Genomic DNA, 19,704 nt, shown 5'->3' with positions numbered 1-19,704 from the left:
TGTTTTTATACCAGTTTTAAAATGAGTTATTAATTTTAGACAATTTCTTGCCTAAAAACACAGATCACAGATGATCTCTTGCATAGAAATGAGAAAACGCTCAGATAACACAAAATAAGCATCATTTTTGCTTAGAAAAACTAAGCTTTAATTTAGAAAGAAATTCATTATTATAAGTATTATTATCATTATTATTATTATTATTATTATTATTTCTTTTATTACTATTATTATTATTATTATTATTATTATTATTAACTTTTGTATAGTAAATGTTTTTATACCAGTTTTAAAATGAGTTATTAATTTTATTCAATTTCTTGCCTAAACACACAGATCACAGATGATCTCTTGCATAGAAATGAGAAAACGCTCATATAACACACAAAATAAGCTTCATTTTTGCTTAGAAAACTAAGCTTACTTTTATTACTATTATTATTATTTTTATTATTATTATTATTATTATTATTAACTTTTGTATAGTAAATGTTTTTATACCAGTTTTAAAATGAGTTTTTAATTTTAGACAATTTCTTGCCTAAAAACACAGATCACAGATGATCTCTTGCATAGAAATGAGAAAACGCTCAGATAACACAAAATAAGCATCATTTTGGCTTAGAAAAACTAAGCTTTAATTTAGAAAGAAATTCATTAATATAAGTATTATTATCATTATTATTATTATTATTATTATTATTATTATTATTATTATTATTATTATTATTATTATTATTATTATTATTATTATTATTATTATTATTATTATTATTAACTTTTGTATAGTAAATGTTTTTATACCAGTTTTAAAATGAGTTATTAATTTTATTCAATTTCTTGCCTAAAAACACAGATCACAGATGATCTCTTGCATAGAAATGAGAACACGCTCATATAACACACAAAATAAGCTTCATTTTTGCTTAGAAAACTAAGCTTACTTTTATTACTATTATTATTATTTTTTTTATTATTATTATTACTATTATTATTATTATTATTACTAATATTATTATTATTATTATTATTATTATTATTATTATTATTATTATTACTATTATTATTATTATTATTATTATTATTATTATTATTTTTATTATTGTTATTATTATTATTATTATTATTATTATTATTATTATTAAAACGCTGTATTCTAGCACAAAATACTAATTACATTATAGTTTCGACGAGAATAGCTTATTTGGAATGATTCATGCTTCCAAACGAGTAAATTTTTATTAAACAGATGCCAAACATCATGTTTTGTCCTATAAAGACATTTTATATTGCAGTTTGTATTAAAACGAAATATTTTCATTGATTCTTTGTTAGAAGCAGCAAACCTAACATTAAAGAATCTGAAAACTTTGTATTCGGACACAAACCACCGAATTTTGTATCAGTTTAGACAAAAACGGTTGATTTTCGACAATATTTTGCTTTGAACAAGAAAACATATCAAACTGACTAAAAACGTCTTATTTTAACACAAAACAAAAGATTTGCGTTATAGTCTTAACGAGAGCTGTTAATTTCAAACGGTTCTATGCTTTGAAACGAGTAAACTTTCACTGTACAGAGGAAAAACATCTTATTTCGCCTTTTAAAAACGATTCATGCCACAGTTTGGATAAAAACCAATTATTTTCGTTAATTCATTGTTACAAACATGAAACCTTACATCAAAGTAACTGAAAACCCCTTATTCAGGCACAGAAATTCGAATTACGTTTCAGTCTGGACAAAAACTGCTTACTTTAGACGATCCTTTGTTTTGAATACAAAAACTTAATTAAAAAGATTAAAAACGTCTTATTCTGGCTGAAAACTGCAAATTATATATTACTCTAGATAAAAGCAATTTATCCTGATTACTCCTTTACTTAGAATAGAGTAAACTTGTATAAAACTTAATGAAAACTTTAAATTTCGTCTCAAAGAAATAATTTACGTTATAGTTTTGACCAGCACTGTTTATTTCAAACGATTTAATGATTTGAAACTAATGAACTTTTATGGGGCAGATGCAAAACCACATATTACCATATAAAGCGTTGTTTTAAAGCAAATTGATTTGCTGGAAAGAACTCAGCACCTGGTAACTAGATGGACACACTGTTTAAGACAAGTTTCATATGAACAACGTCTTGAAATACTCAAAATACCAGATCTACGTGCTCGTCAAAACAGGGCAGATGCAATTCAAATTTTTCGGCTTACTCATGGTTTATTTCCTGGAGTAACACGCAATTTCTTGCAAATTCAATATCATGACAGACTTAGAGGTCATTCTTATAAGCTGAAAAAAGAACCATTTAAGACTACCGTTAGAAAGAATTATTTGACAAATCGTGCATTTGATATATGGAATGGCTTGCCTGATAACGTTGTTGCAGCTGTTACTGTTTCTTCCTTCAAGAATCAATATGACACATTACAATAATTAACATTAACCTTTATTAATTAACTAATTTAACTGTAGATTAAAATTGTATTTCATTTTTCATTATTCAATGGTGTTTTATTTAACACGAAACCGTATTTCTTGATATTTTGCTATAAAGGTGTTAACCTCAGCAAAGAATCTATGTTAATAATAATAATAATAATAATAATAATAATAATAATTATTACCTTTTGCAACAAGAAATTTCACGTCAAAGAAACTGAAAACTTCGTATCCATACATAAATATCGAATTACGTATCAGTTTAGGCAAATACAGCATATTTTAAACGATTCCTTGCTATAAACAAGAAAAATTTTATCAAGCATATTGAAAACGTCTTATTCTCGAAAATAAGAGCAAATTATGTATCAGTTTTAACAAAAGCGGATTACTCTGTTTGATTCTATGCTTAGAGTAGAGTAAACTACTATAAAACGTAATGAAAACTCTATATTCAAGCTCAAAAGAACAAATTACGTTATAGTTTTGACTAAAAAAAAATATTTCGAACGATTACATACTTCGAAGTAAGCAAACTTTAATTGAACAAGTGAAAAAGCTAATACTTTGCTTTAAAATAACGATTTATGTGGTAATATGGTATTTTGCATCTGTCCTATAAAAGTTTACTCGTTTCGCTCCATTGAATCATTCGAAATAAATTATCTTGACACAACAACAACGAATATAATTTGTTTTTGTTTAAACTGTAACATAAGTCGTTTTTATAAAACGAACTAAGACGTTTGGCATCTGTTTCGTGAAAGTTTTCTCGTTTGGGGGCATAAAATCGTTTGAAATTAAGAGTTCTGGTCAAAACTATAACGTAAATTATTTCTTTGTATCACTTTAAAGATTTGCGTTATAGTCTTGCCGAGAACTGTTAATTTCAAACGATTCTATGCTTTGAAACCAGTATACTTTCACTGAACAGAGGCAAAACGTCTGATTTCGCCTTTAAAAAACGATTTATGTCACAGTTTGGATTAAAACCAATGATTTTCGTTTATTCATTGTTACAAACAAGAAACCTTACATCAAAGAAACTGAAAACCTCTTATTCAGGCCCAGAAAATCAAATTACGTTTCAGTCTGGACACAATTGCTTATTTTAGACGATTCTTTCTTTTGAACACGAAAACTTACATTAAAAAGATTAAAAACGTCTTATTCTGGCTCAAAACTGCAAATTGTGTATTACTTTGGATAAAAGTAGTTTATCCTGATTACTCCTTTGCTTAGAATAGAGCAAACTTGTATAAAACTTAATGAAAACTTTAAATTTTGTCTCAAAGAAATAATTTACATTATAGTTTTGACCAGAACTGTTAATTTCAAACGATTTTATGCCCTCAAACGAGAAAACTTTCACTAAACAGATGCCAAACGTCTTAGTTCGTTTTATAAAAACATGTTACAGTTTGAACAAAAAAATTATTTTCGTTGTTGTGTCAAAATAATTTATTTCGAATGATTCAATGGAGCGAAACGAGTAAACTTTTATAGGACAGATGCAAAATACCAAATTACCACATAAATCGTTATTTTAAAGCAAAGTATTAGCTTTTGCACTTGTTCAATTAAAGTTTGCTTACTTCGAAGTATGTAGTCGTCCGAAATAATTTTTTTTTGTCAAAACTATAACGTAATTTGTTCTTTTGAGCTTGAATATAGAGTTTTCATTACGTTTTATAGTAGTTTACCCTACTCTAAGCATAGAATCAAACAGAGTAATCCGCTTTTGTTAAAACTGATACATAATTTGCTCTTATTTTCGAGAATAAGACATTTTCAATATGTTTGATAAAATTTTTCTTGTTTATAGCAAGGAATCGTTTAAAATAAGCTGTATTTGTCTAAACTGATACGTAATTCGATATTTGTGCATGGATACGATGTTTTCAGTTTCTTTGACGTGAAATTTCTTGTTGCAAAAGGTAATAATTTGCTTTAAAACAAGGCTTTATATGGTAATATGTGGTTTTGCATCTGCCCCATAAAAGTTCATTAGTTTCGAATCATAAAATCGTTTGAAATAAACAGTGCTGGTCAAAACTATAACGTAAATTATTTCTTTGAGACGAAATTTAAAGTTTTCATTAAGTTTTATACAAGTTTACTCTATTCTAAGTAAAGGAGTAATCAGGATAAATTGCTTTTATCTAGAGTAATATATAATTTGCAGTTTTCAGCCAGAATAAGACGTTTAAAAGGCGAAATAAGATGTTTTTCCTCTGTACAGTGAAAGTTTACTCGTTTCAAAGCATAGAACCGTTTGAAATTAACAGCTCTCGTTAAGACTATAACGCAAATCTTTTGTTTTGTGCTAAAATAAAACGTTTTTAGTCAGTTTGATATAAGTTTTCTTGTTCAAAGCAAAATATTGTCGAAAATCAACCGTTTTTGTCTAAACTGATACAAAATTCGGTGGTTTGTGTCCGAATACAAAGTTTTCAGATTCTTTAATGTTAGGTTTGCTGCTTCTAACAAAGAATCAACGAAAATATTTTGTTTTAATACAAACTGCAACATAAAATGTCTTTATAGGACAAAACATGATGTTTGGCGTCTGTTTAATAAAAATTTACTCGTTTGGCAGCATAGAATCATTCCAAATAAGCTATTCTCGTCGAAACTATAATGTAATTAGTATTTTGTGTTAGAATACAGCGTTTTTGTTTGATTTATTAACAATTTTGTCTATTTTAAGCAATGAAACGAATAGGATAAGCTGCCTTTATTCAAAGTGATACATAAATTGCTCTTTTATGCCAGATTAATACGTTTTTAGTCTGTTCGATGTATGTTTTCATGTTCAAAGCAAAAGATCGTCTAAAATAAGCCGTTTTTGTTTGAACTGATGAACAATTCAGACTGAGAGTCAACAAAAATAATATGTTTTAATCCAAACTGATACTTTTTGACCCTATAAGAGTCCTATAAGAGTCCGAGATACGCCGTTCTCGTCAAGTCTATAACGTAATTCGTTTTTTTGTGTCAGAATACGACGTTATCTGTCTTTTTTATATAATTTTTTAATAATAATAATAATAATAACAATAATAATAATAATAATTTTAATAAATAATAATAATAATAATAATAATAATAATAATAACAATAATAATAATAATAATAATAATAATAATAATAATAATAATAAAAATAATAATAATAATAAAAATAATAATAGTAATAAAAGTAAGCTTAGTTTTCTAAGCAAAAATGAAGCTTATTTTGTGTGTTATATGAGCGTTTTCTCATTTCTATGCAAGAAATCATCTGTGATCTGTATTTTTAGGCAAGAATTTGTCTAAAATTAATAACTCATTTTAAAACTGGTATAAAAACATTTACTATACAAAAGTTAATAATAATAACAATAATAATAATAATAATAATAATAATAATAATAATAGTAATAATAATAATAATAATAGTAATAATAATAATAATAATAATAATAAAAATAATAATAATAGTAATAAAAGTAAGCTTAGTTTTCTAAGCAAAAATGAAGCTTATTTTGTGTGTTATATGAGCGTTTTCTCATTTCTATGCAAGAGATCATCTGTGATCTGTGTTTTTAGGCAAGAAATTGTCTAAAATTAAAAACTCATTTTAAAACTGGTATAAAAACATTTACTATACAAAAGTTAATAATAATAATAATAATAATAATAATAATAATAATAATAGTAATAATAATAATAATATTAACAATAATAATAATAATAATAATAAAAATAATAATAATAGTAATAAAAGTAAGCTTAGTTTTCTAAGCAAAAATGAAGCTTATTTTGTGTGTTATATGAGCGTTTTCTCATTTCTATGCAAGAGATCATCTGTGATCTGTGTTTTTAGGCAAGAAATTGAATAAAATTAATAACTCATTTTAAAACTGGTATAAAAACATTTACTATACAAAAGTTAATAATAATAATAATAATAATAATAATTATAATAATAATAATAATAATAATAGTAATAAAAGAAATAATAATAATAATAATAATAATAATAATAATAATAATAATAATAATAATAATAATAATGATAATAATACTTATAATAATGAATTTCTTTCTAAATTAAAGCTTAGTTTTTCTAAGCTAAAATGATGCTTATTTTGTGTTATCTGAGCGTTTTCTCATTTCTATGCAAGAGATCATCTGTGATCTGTGTTTTTAGGCAAGAAATTGTCTAAAATTAAAAACTCATTTTAAAACTGGTATAAAAACATTTACTATACAAAAGTTAATAATAATAATAATAATAATAATAATAATAATAATAATAATAATAATAATAATAATAGTAATAATAATAATAATAATAATAATAATAATAATAATAATAATAATAATAATAATAGTAATAAAAGTAAGCTTAGTTTTCTAAGCCAAAATGAAGCTTATTTTGTGTGTTATATGAGCGTTTTCTCATTTCTGTGCAAGAGATCATCTGTGATCTGTGTTTTTAGGCAAGAAATTGAATAAAATTAATAACTCATTTTAAAACTGGTATAAAAACATTTACTATACAAAAGTTAATAATAATAATAATAATAATAATAATAATAATAATAATAATAATAATAATAGTAATAAAAGGAATAATAATAATAATAATAATAATAATAATAATAATAATAATAATAATAATGATAATAATACTTATAATAATGAATTTCTTTCTAAATTAAAGCTTAGTTTTTCTAAGCAAAAATGATGCTTATTTTGTGTTATCTGAGCGTTTTCTCATTTCTATGCAAGAGATCATCTGTGATCTGTTTTTTTAGGCAAAAAATTGTCTAAAATTAATAACTCATTTTAAAACTGGTATAAAAACATTTACTATACAAAAGTTATAATCGGTTTTTAATAATAATAATAATAATAATAATAATAATAATAATAATAATAATAATAATAATAATAATAATAATGATAATAATAATAATAATAATAATAATAATAATAATAGTAATAATAATAATAATAATAAAAATAATAATAATAGTAGTAATAAAAGTAAGCTTAGTTTTCTAAGCAAAAATGAAGCTTATTTTGTGTTATATAAGCTTTTCTCATTTCTATGCAAAAGATCATGTGTGATCTGTGTTTTTAGGCAATCTAAGCCATTTGATAGTTTTAAGGCAAGAAATTGGCTAAAATTAATAACTCATTTTAAAACTGGTATAAAAACATTTACTATACAAAAGTTAATAATAATAATAATAATAATAAAAATAATAATAATAATAAAACTAATAATAATAATAATAATAACAATAATAATAATAATAATAATAATAATAATAATAATAATAGACTAACACTTTAGTAGAGGAAAAAGGAGAAGACATAAATGTCACCAAAGTCTTGAGAGTCGTTTTTAGTCGTCATATTAATAACAATAACATTAATAATAATAATACTAATATTACTAAATTTGCTTATATGCAAGCGCTTAATTAAGGTAACAGTTTCATGCTTATATCTCGAAAACAGTTACTTCTATCAATTTTTATCTTTTTACTAAAATTAAAGCTGATAAAATTTCCTACAAAATAGTTATTTGCATTTTTTATGTAGAACTAACCATAAGCGAGATATAAGTTTGAAAATAATTAATATTTAAAAAAAAGTGCTTTAACAGAAAATGTCTTGTGATTTAAAATACACTTAATTTAATGGGTTCAGTACTTTATTAGAAGAAAAAGGAGGTGACATAAAAGTCACCAAAGCCTTCAGAGTTGTTTTTAGTACTAAATTTGCTTATATGCAAGCCCTTAATTAAGGTAACAGTTTTTTGGTTTCTTGCTTATATCTCGAAAACAGTTACTCCTATCAATTTTTATCTTTTCACTAAAATTAAAGCTGATAAAATTTCCTACAAAATAGTTATTTGCATTTTTCATGTAGGACTAACCATAAGCGAGATATAAGTTTGAAAATAATTAATATTTAATAAAAAAAGTGCTTTAACAGAAAATGTCTTGTGATTTAAAATACACTTAATTTATTATGTCCAATACTTTATTAGAAGAAAAAGGAGGTGACAGAAAGGTCACTGAAGTCTTCAGAGTCAATTTTAAATGCTGCATTTTCGTCTTTGTCTCAAACATTGAAAACTGAATTACATTTTTGTTCAGTAACAGTTACAGTTTTCTTATTGGTTTTTTGCTTATATCTCGAAAACAGTTACTCCTATCAATTTTTATCTTTCTTTCAAAATTAAAGCTGATAAAATTTTCTACAAAATAGTTATTCGCATTTTTTTTGTAGGACCAACCATAAGCGAGTTATAGAGTTGGATATAAATAATCTTTAACAAAAATTTGCTTTAAATAAAATGTTTGAAAAACCGAAATTAAACTAAATTAATTAAGACTAACACTTTAGTAGAGGAAAAAGGAGAAGACATAAAAGTCACCAAAGTCTTGAGAGTCGTTTTTAGTCGTCATATTAATAACAATAACATTAATAATAATAATACTAATATTACTAAATTTGCTTATATGCAAGCGCTTAATTAAGGTAACAGTTTCATGTTTATATCTCGAAAACAGTTACTCCTATCAATTTTTATCTTTTTACTAAAATTTAAGCTGATAAAATTTCCTACCAATTTGCATTTTTCATGTAGGACTAACCATAAGCGAGATATAAGTTTGAAAATAATTAATATTTAAAAAAAAAGTGCTTTAACAGAAAATGTCTTGTGATTTAAAATACACTTAATTTATTGGGTCCAATACTTTATTAGAAGAAAAAGGAGGTGACATAAAAGTCACTGAAGTCTTCAAAGTCGTTTTTAAATGCTGCATTTTCGTCTTCGCCTCAAACATTGAAAACTGAATTACATTTTTGTTCAGTAACAGTTACAGTTTTCTTATTGGTTTTTTGCTTATATCTCGAAAACAGTTACTCCTATCAAATTTTATCTTTTTTCCAAAATTAAAGCTGATAAAATTTCCAACAAAATAGTTATTTACATTTTTCTTGTAGGACCAAGCATAAACGAGTTATGGAGTTGGATATAAATAATATTTAACAAAAATTTGCTTTAAAATAAAATGTTTGAAAATCTGAAATTAAACTAAATTAATTAAAACTAACACATTAGTAGAAGAAAAAGGAGAAGACATAAAAGTCACCAAAGTCTTGAGAGTCGTTTTTGGTCGTCATATTAATAACAATAACATTAATAATAATAATACTAATATTACTAAATTTGCTTATATGCAAGCGCTTAATTAAGGCAACAGTTTCTTGCTTATATCTCGAAAACAGTTACTCCTATCAATTTTTATCTTTTTACAAAAATTAAGGCTGATAAAATTTCCTACAAAATAGTTGTTTCCATTTTTTATGTAGGACTAACCATAAGCGGGATATAAGTTTGAAAATAATTAATATTTAAAAAAAAAGTGCTTTGACAGAAAATGTCTTGTGATTTAAAATACACTTAATTTAATGGGTCCAATACTTTATTAGAAGAAAAAGGAGGTGACATAAAAGTCACCAAAGTCTTCAGAGTTGTTTTTAGTACTAAATTTGCTTATATGCAAGCCCTTAATTAAGGTAACAGATTTTTGGTTTCTTGCTTATATCTCGAAAACAATTACTCCTATCAATTTTTATCGTTCTTTCAAAATTAAAGCTGATAAAATTTCCTACAAAATAGTTATTTGCATTTCTTTTGTAAGACCAACCATAAGCGAGTTATAGAGTTGGATATAAATAATCTTTAACAAAAATTTGCTTTAAAATAAAATGTTTGAAAAACCGAAATTAAACTAAATTAATTGAGTCTAACACTTTAGTATAAGAAAAAGGAGAAGACATTAAAGTCACCAAAATCTTCAGAGTCGTTTTTAGTCGTCATATTAATAACAATAACATTAATAATAATAATACTAATAGTACTAAGTTTGCTTATATGCAAGCGCTTTATTAAGGTAACAGTTTTTTGGTTTCTTGCTTATATCTCGAAAACAGTTATTCCTATCAATTTTTATCTTTTGACTAAAACTAAAGCTGATAAAATTTCCTACAAAATAGTTATTTGCATTTTTCTTGTAGGACCAAGCATAAGCGAGTTATAGAGATAGATATAAATAATATTTAACAAAAATTTGCTTTAAAATAAAATGTTTGAAATACTGAAATTAAACTAAATTAATTGTGTCTAACACTTTAGTAGAGGAAAAAGGAGAAGACATAAAAGTCACTAAAGGTTTCAAAGTTGTCTTTAATCGTCATATTAATAACAATAACATTAATAATAATAATACTAATAGTACTAAATTTGCTTATATGCAAACGCTTAATTAAGGTAACAGTTTTTTGGTTTCTTGCTAATATCTCGAAAACAGTTACTCCTATCAATTTTTATCTTTTTTCTAAAATTAAAGCTGATAAAATTTTCTACAAAATAGTTATTTGCATTTTTCATGTAGGACTAACCATAAGCGAGATATAAGTTTGAAAATAATTAATATTTAAAGAAAAAGTGCTTTAACAGAAAATGTCTTGTGATTTAAAATACACTTAATTTAATGGGTCCAATACTTTATTAGAAGAAAAAGGAGGTGACATAAAAGTCACCAAAGTCTTCAGAGTTGTTTTTAGTACTAAATTTGCTTATATGCAAGCCCTTAATTAAGGTAACAGATTTTTGGTTTCTTGCTTATATCTCGAAAACAGTTACTCCTATCAATTTTTATCTTTTTACTAAAATTAAAGCTGATAAAATGTCCTTCAAAATAGTTATTTGCATTTTTCATGTAGGACTAACCATAAGCGTGATGTAAATTTGAAAATAATTAATATTAAAAAATAAGTGCTTTAACAGAAAATGTCTTGTGATTTAAAATACACTTAATTTAATGGGTCCAATACTTTATTAGAAGAAAAAGGAGGTGACATAAAAGTCACTGAAGTCTTCAGAGTCGATTTTACATGCTGCATTTTTGTCTTTGTCTCAAACATTGAAAACTGAATTATATTTTTGTTCAGTAACAGTTACAGTTTTCTTATTGGTTTTTGCTTATATCTCGAAAACAGTTACTCCTATCAATTTTTATCTTTCTTTCAAAATTAAAGCTGATAAAATTTCCTACAAAATAGTTATTTGCATTTTTCTTGTAGGACCAACCATAAGCGAGTTATAGAGTTGGATATAAATAATCTTTAACAAAAATTTGCTTTAAAATAAAATGATTGAAATACTGAAATTAAACTAAATTAATTAAGACTAACACTTTAGTAGAGGAAAAAGGAGAAAACATAAAGGTCACCAAAGTCTTGAGAGTCGTTTTTAGTCGTCATATTAATAACGATAACATTAATAATCATAATACTAATAGTACTAAATTTGCTTACATGCAAACGCTTAATTCAGGTAACAATTTTTTGGTTTCTTGCTTATATCTCGAAAACAGTTACTCCTATCAATTTTTATCTTTTTACTAAATTTAAAGCTGATAAAATTTCCTACAAAATAGTTAATTGCATTTTTAATGTAGGACTAACCATAAGCGAGATATAAGTTTGAAAATAATTAAAATTTAAAAAAAAGTGCTTCAACAGAAAATGTCTTGTGATTTAAAATACACTTAATTTATTGGGTCCAATACTTTATTAGAAGAAAAAAGAGGTGACAGAAAGGTCACTGAAGTCTTTAGAGTCGTTTGTAAATGCTGCATTTTCGTCTTCGTCTCAAACATTGAAAACTGAATTACATTTTTGTTCAGTAACTGTTACAGTTTTCTTAGTGGTTTTTTGCTTATATCTCGAAAACCGTTACTCCTATCAATTTTTATCTTTCTTTTAAAATTAAAGCTGATAAAGCTTCCTACAAAATAGTTATTTGCATTTTTCTTGTAGGACCAACCATAAGCGAGTTATAGAGTTGGATATAAATAATAAATAATAAAAATAAAAAAAATGTTTGAAATACTGAAATATCAGCTTTAATTTTGAAAAAAAGATAAAAATTGATAGGAGTAACTGTTTTCGAGATATAAGCAAAAACCAATAAGAAAACAGTAACTGTTACTGAACAAAAATATAATTCAGTTTTCAATGTTTGAGACAAAGACAAAAATGCAGCATGTAAAATCGAGTCTGAAGACTTCAGTGACTTTTATGTCACCTCCTTTTTCTTCTAATAAAGTATTGGACCCATTAAATTAAGTGTATTTTAAATCACAAGACATTTTCTGTTAAAGCACTTATTTTTTAATATTAATTATTTTCAAATTTACATCACGCTTATGGTTAGTCCTACATGAAAAATGCAAATAACTATTTTGAAGGACATTTTATCAGCTTTAATTTTAGTAAAAAGATAAAAATTGATAGGAGTAACTGTTTTCGAGATATAAGCAAGAAACCAAAAATCTGTTACCTTAATTAAGGGCTTGCATATAAGCAAATTTAGTACTAAAAACAACTCTGAAGACTTTGGTGACTTTTATGTCACCTCCTTTTTCTTCTAATAAAGTATTGGACCCATTAAATTAAGTGTATTTTAAATCACAAGACATTTTCTGTTAAAGCACTTTTTCTTTAAATATTAATTATTTTCAAACTTATATCTCGCTTATGGTTAGTCCTACATGAAAAATGCAAATAACTATTTTGTAGAAAATTTTATCAGCTTTAATTTTAGAAAAAAGATAAAAATTGATAGGAGTAACTGTTTTCGAGATATTAGCAAGAAACCAAAAAACTGTTACCTTAATTAAGCGTTTGCATATAAGCAAATTTAGTACTATTAGTATTATTATTATTAATGTTATTGTTATTAATATGACGATTAAAGACAACTTTGAAACCTTTAGTGACTTTTATGTCTTCTCCTTTTTCCTCTACTAAAGTGTTAGACACAATTAATTTAGTTTAATTTCAGTATTTCAAACATTTTATTTTAAAGCAAATTTTTGTTAAATATTATTTATATCCATCTCTATAACTCGCTTATGCTTGGTCCTACAAGAAAAATGCAAATAACTATTTTGTAGGAAATTTTATCAGCTTTAGTTTTAGTAAAAAGATAAAAATTAATAGGAGTAACTGTTTTCGAGATATAAGCAAGAAACAAAAAAACTGTTACCTTAATAAAGCGCTTGCATATAAGCAAATTTAGTACTATTAGTATTATTATTATTAATGTTATTGTTATTAATATGACGACTAAAAACGACTCTGAAGATTTTGGTGACTTTAATGCCTTCTCCTTTTTCTTATACTAAAGTGTTAAACTCAATTAATTTAGTTTAATTTCGGTTTTTCAAACATTTTATTTTAAAGCAAATTTTTGTTAAAGATTATTTATATCCAACTCTATAACTCGCTTATGGTTTGTCTTACAAAAGAAATGCAAATAACTATTTTGTAGGAAATTTTATCAGCTTTAATTTTGAAAGAACAATAAAAATTGATAGGAGTAATTGTTTTCGAGATATAAGCAAAAAACCAAAGTGAAAACTGTTACAGTTACTGAACAAAAATGTAATTCAGTTTTCAATGTTTGAGACGAAGACGAAAATGCAGCATTTAAAAACGACTCTGAAGACTTCAGTGACTTTTATGTCACCTAGTTTTTTTTCTAATAAAGTATTGGACCCAATAAATTAAGTGTATTTTGAATCACAAGACATTTTCTGTTAAAGCACTTTTTTTTAAAATAATAATTATTTTCAAACTTATATCTCGCTTATGGTTAGTTCTACATAAAAAATGCAAATAACTATTTTGTAGGAAATTTTATCAGCTTAAATTTTAGTAAAAAGATAAAAATTGATAGGAGTAACTGTTTTCGAGATATAAGCAAGAGACTGTTACCTTAATTAAGCGCTTGCATATAAGCAAATTTAGTAATATTAGTATTATTATTATTAATGTTATTGTTATTAATATGACGACTAAAAACGACTCTCAAGACTTTGGTGACTTTTATGTCTTCTCCTTTTTCCTCTACTAAAGTGTTAGTCTTAATTAATTTAGTTTAATTTCAGATTTTCAAACATTTTATTTTAAAGCAAATTTTTGTTAAAGGTAATTTATATCCAACTCTATAACTCGCTTATGGTTGGTTCTACAAAAAAAATGCGAATAACTATTTTGTAGAAAATTTTATCAGCTTTAATTTTGAAAGAAAGATAAAAATTGATAGGAGTAACTGTTTTCGAGATATAAGCAAAAAACCAATAAGAAAACTGTAACTGTTACTGAACAAAAATGTAATTCAGTTTTCAATGTTTGAGACAAAGACGAAAATGCAGCATTTAAAATCGACTCGGAAGACTTCAGTGACTTTTATGTCTCCTCCTTTTTCTTCTAATAAAGTATTGGACCCATTAAATTAAGTGTATTTTAAATCACAAGACATTTTCTGTCAAAGCACTTTTTTTTTAAATATTAATTATTTTCAAACTTATATCCCGCTTATGGTTAGTCCTACATAAAAAATGCAAACAACTATTTTGTAGGAAATTTTATCAGCCTTAATTTTTGTAAAAAGATAAAAATTGATAGGAGTAACTGTTTTCGAGATATAAGCAAGAAACTGTTGCCTTAATTAAGCGCTTGCATATAAGCAAATTTAGTAATATTAGTATTATTATTATTAATGTTATTGTTATTAATATGACGACTAAAAACGACTCTCAAGACTTTGGTGACTTTTATGTCTTCTTCTTTTTCTTCTACTAATGTCTTAGTCTTAATTAATTTAGTTTAATTTCGGATTTTCAAACATTTTATTTTAAAGCAAATTTTTGTTAAATATTATTTATATCCAACTCCATAACTCGTTTATGCTTGGTCCTACAAGAAAAATGTAAATAACTATTTTGTTGGAAATTTTATCAGCTTTAATTTTGGAAAAAAGATAAAATTTGATAGGAGTAACTGTTTTCGAGATATAAGCAAAAAACCAATAAGAAAACTGTAACTGTTACTGAACAAAAATGTAATTCAGTTTTCAATGTTTGAGGCGAAGACGAAAATGCAGCATTTAAAAACGACTCTGAAGACTTCAGTGACTTTTATGTCACCTCCTTTTTCTTCTAATAAAGTATTGGACCCAATAAATTAAGTGTATTTTAAATCACAAGACATTTTCTGTTAAAGCACTTTTTTTTTAAATATTAATTATTTTCAAACTTATATCTCGCTTATGGTTAGTCCTACATGAAAAATGCAAATAAACATTTTGTAGGAAATTTTATCAGCTTAAATTTTAGTAAAAAGATAAAAATTGATAGGAGTAACTGTTTTCGAGATATAAACATGAAACTGTTACCTTAATTAAGCGCTTGCATATAAGCAAATTTAGTAATATTAGTATTATTATTATTAATGTTATTGTTATTAATATGACGACTAAAAACGACTCTCAAGACTTTGGTGACTTTTATGTCTTCTCCTTTTTCCTCTACTAAAGTGTTAGTCTTAATTAATTTAGTTTAATTTCGGTTTTTCAAACATTTTATTTTAAAGCAAATTTTTGTTAAAGATTATTTATATCCAACTCTATAACTCGCTTATGGTTGGTCCTACAAAAAAAATGCGAATAACTATTTTGTAGAAAATTTTATCAGCTTTAATTTTGAAAGAAAGATAAAAATTGATAGGAGTAACTGTTTTCGAGATATAAGCAAAAAACCAATAAGAAAACTGTAACTGTTACTGAACAATAATGAAATTCAGTTTTCAATGTTTGAGACAAAGACGAAAATGCAGCATTTAAAATTGACTCTGAAGACTTCAGTGACCTTTCTGTCACCTATTTTTTCTTCTAATAAAGTATTGGACATAATAAATTAAGTGTATTTTAAATCACAAGACATTTTCTGTTAAAGCACATTTTTTTTTAAATATTAATTATTTTCAAACTTATATCTCGCTTATGGTTAGTCCTACATGAAAAATGCAAATAACTATTTTGTAGGAAATTTTATCAGCTTTAATTTTAGTGAAAAGATAAAAATTGATAGGAGTAACTGTTTTCGAGATATAAGCAAGAAACCAAAAAACTGTTACCTTAATTAAGGGCTTGCATATAAGCAAATTTAGTACTAAAAACAACTCGGAAGACTTTGGTGACTTTTATGTCACCTCCTTTTTCTTCTAATAAAGTACTGAACCCATTAAATTAAGTGTATTTTAAATCACAAGACATTTTCTGTTAAAGCACTTTTTTTTAAATATTAATTATTTTCAAACTTATATCTCGCTTATGGTTAGTTCTACATAAAAAATGCAAATAACTATTTTGTAGGAAATTTTATCAGCTTTAATTTTAGTAAAAAGATAAAAATTGATAGGAGTAACTGTTTTCGAGATATAAGCATGAAACTGTTACCTTAATTAAGCGCTTGCATATAAGCAAATTTAGTAATATTAGTATTATTATTATTAATGTTATTGTTATTAATATGACGACTAAAAACGACTCTCAAGACTTTGGTGACATTTATGTCTTCTCCTTTTTCCTCTACTAAAGTGTTAGTCTATTATTATTATTATTATTATTATTATTATTATTGTTATTATTATTATTAGTTTTATTATTATTATTATTTTTATTATTTATATTATTATTACTATTATTTTTATTATTATTATTTATTATTATTATTATTATTATTATTATCATTATTATTATTATTATTATTATTATTATTATTATTATTATTATTATTATTATTATTATTAATATTATTATTATTATTATTAAAAACCGATTATAACTTTTGTATAGTAAATGTTTTTATACCAGTTTTAAAATGAGTTATTAATTTTAGACAATTTTTTGCCTAAAAAAACAGATCACAGATGATCTCTTGCATAGAAATGAGAAAAAGCTCAGATAACACAAAATAAGCATCATTTTTGCTTAGAAAAACTAAGCTTTAATTTAGAAAGAAATTCATTGTTATAAGTATTATTATCATTATTATTATTATTATTATTATTATTATTATTATTATTATTATTATTCCTTTTATTACTATTATTATTATTATTATTATTATTATTATTATTATTATTATTATTATTATTAACTTTTGTATAGTAAATGTTTTTATACCAGTTTTAAAATGAGTTATTAATTTTATTCAATTTCTCGCCTAAAAACACAGATCACAGATGATCTCTTGCATTGAAATGAGAAAACGCTCATATAACACACAAAATAAGCTTCATTTTTGCTTAGAAAACTAAGCTTACTTTTATTACTATTATTATTATTATTATTATTATTATTATTATTATTATTATTATTATTATTAACTTTTGTATAGTAAATGTTTTTATACCAGTTTTAAAATGAGTTATTAATTTTATTCAATTTCTTGCCTAAAAACACAGATCACAGATGATCTCTTGCATAGAAATGAGAAAACGCTCATATAACACACAAAATAAGCTTCATTTTTGCTTAGAAAACTAAGCTTACTTTTATTACTATTATTATTATTTTTATTATTATTATTATTATTACTATTACTATTATTATTATTATTATTATTACTATTATTATTATTATTATTATTATTATTGTTGTTATTATTATTAACTTTTGTATAGTAAATGTTTTTATACCAGTTTTAAAATGAGTTATTAATTTTAGACAATTTCTTGCCTAAAAATACAGATCACAGATGATTTCTTGCATAGAAATGAGAAAACGCTCATATAACACACAAAATAAGCTTCATTTTTGCTTAGAAAACTAAGCTTACTTTTATTACTATTATTATTTTTATTATTATTATTATTATTATTATTATTATTATTATTATTATTATTATTATTATTATTTATTATTATTATTATTATTATTATTATTATTATTGTTATTATTATTATTATTATTAAAAAATTATATAAAAAAGACAGATAACGTCGTATTCTGACACAAAAAAACGAATTACGTTATAGACTTGACGAGAACGGTGTATCTCGGACTCTTATAGGACTCTTATAGGGTCAAAAAGTATCAGTTTGGATTAAAACAAATTATTTTTGTTGACTCTCAGTCTGAATTGTTCATCAGTTCAAACAAAAACGGCTTATTTTAGACGATCTTTTGCTTTGAACATGAAAACATACATCGAACAGACTAAAAACGTATTAATCTGGCATAAAAGAGCAATTTATGTATCACTTTGAATAAAGGCAGCTAATCCTATTCGTTTCATTGCTTAAAACAGACAAAATTGTTAATAAATCAAACAAAAACGCTGTATTCTAACACAAAATACTAATTACATTATAGTTTCGACGAGAATAGCTTATTTGGAATGATTCTATGCTGCCAAACGAGTAAATTTTTATTAAACAGACGCCAAACATCATGTTTTGTCCTATAAAGACATTTTATGTTGCAGTTTGTATTAAAACAAAATATTTTCGTTGATTCTTTGTTAGAAGCAGCAAACCTAACATTAAAGAATCTGAAAACTTTGTATTCGGACACAAACCACCGAATTTTGTATCAGTTTAGACAAAAACGGTTGATTTTCGACAATATTTTGCTTTGAACAAGAAAACTTATATCAAACTGACTAAAAACGTTTTATTTTAGCACAAAACAAAAGATTTGCGTTATAGTCTTAACGAGAGCTGTTAATTTCAAACGGTTCTATGCTTTGAAACGAGTAAACTTTCACTGTACAGAGGAAAAACATCTTATTTCGCCTTTTAAACGTCTTATTCTGGCTGAAAACTGCAAATTATATATTACTCTAGATAAAAGCAATTTATCCTGATTACTCCTTTACTTAGAATAGAGTAAACTTGTATAAAACTTAATGAAAACTTTAAATTTCGTCTCAAAGAAATAATTTACGTTATAGTTTTGACCAGCACTGTTTATTTCAAACGATTTTATGATTCGAAACTAATGAACTTTTATGGGGCAGATGCAAAACCACATATTACCATATAAAGCGTTGTTTTAAAGCAAATTATTACCTTTTGCAACAAGAAATTTCACGTCAAAGAAACTGAAAACATCGTATCCATGCACAAATATCGAATTACGTATCAGTTTAGGCAAATACAGCTTATTTTAAACGATTCCTTGCTATAAACAAGAAAAATTTTATCAAACATATTGAAAATGTCTTATTCTTGAAAATAAGAGCAAATTATGTATCAGTTTTAACAAAAGCGGATTACTCTGTTTGATTCTATGCTTAGAGTAGAGTAAACTACTATAAA

Source organism: Tribolium castaneum, unplaced genomic scaffold, assembly GCF_031307605.1.
Source record: "Tribolium castaneum strain GA2 unplaced genomic scaffold, icTriCast1.1 ptg000006l, whole genome shotgun sequence".
NCBI lineage: Eukaryota > Metazoa > Arthropoda > Insecta > Coleoptera > Tenebrionidae > Tribolium > Tribolium castaneum.
Note: the sequence above shows the minus strand (reverse complement) of the source record.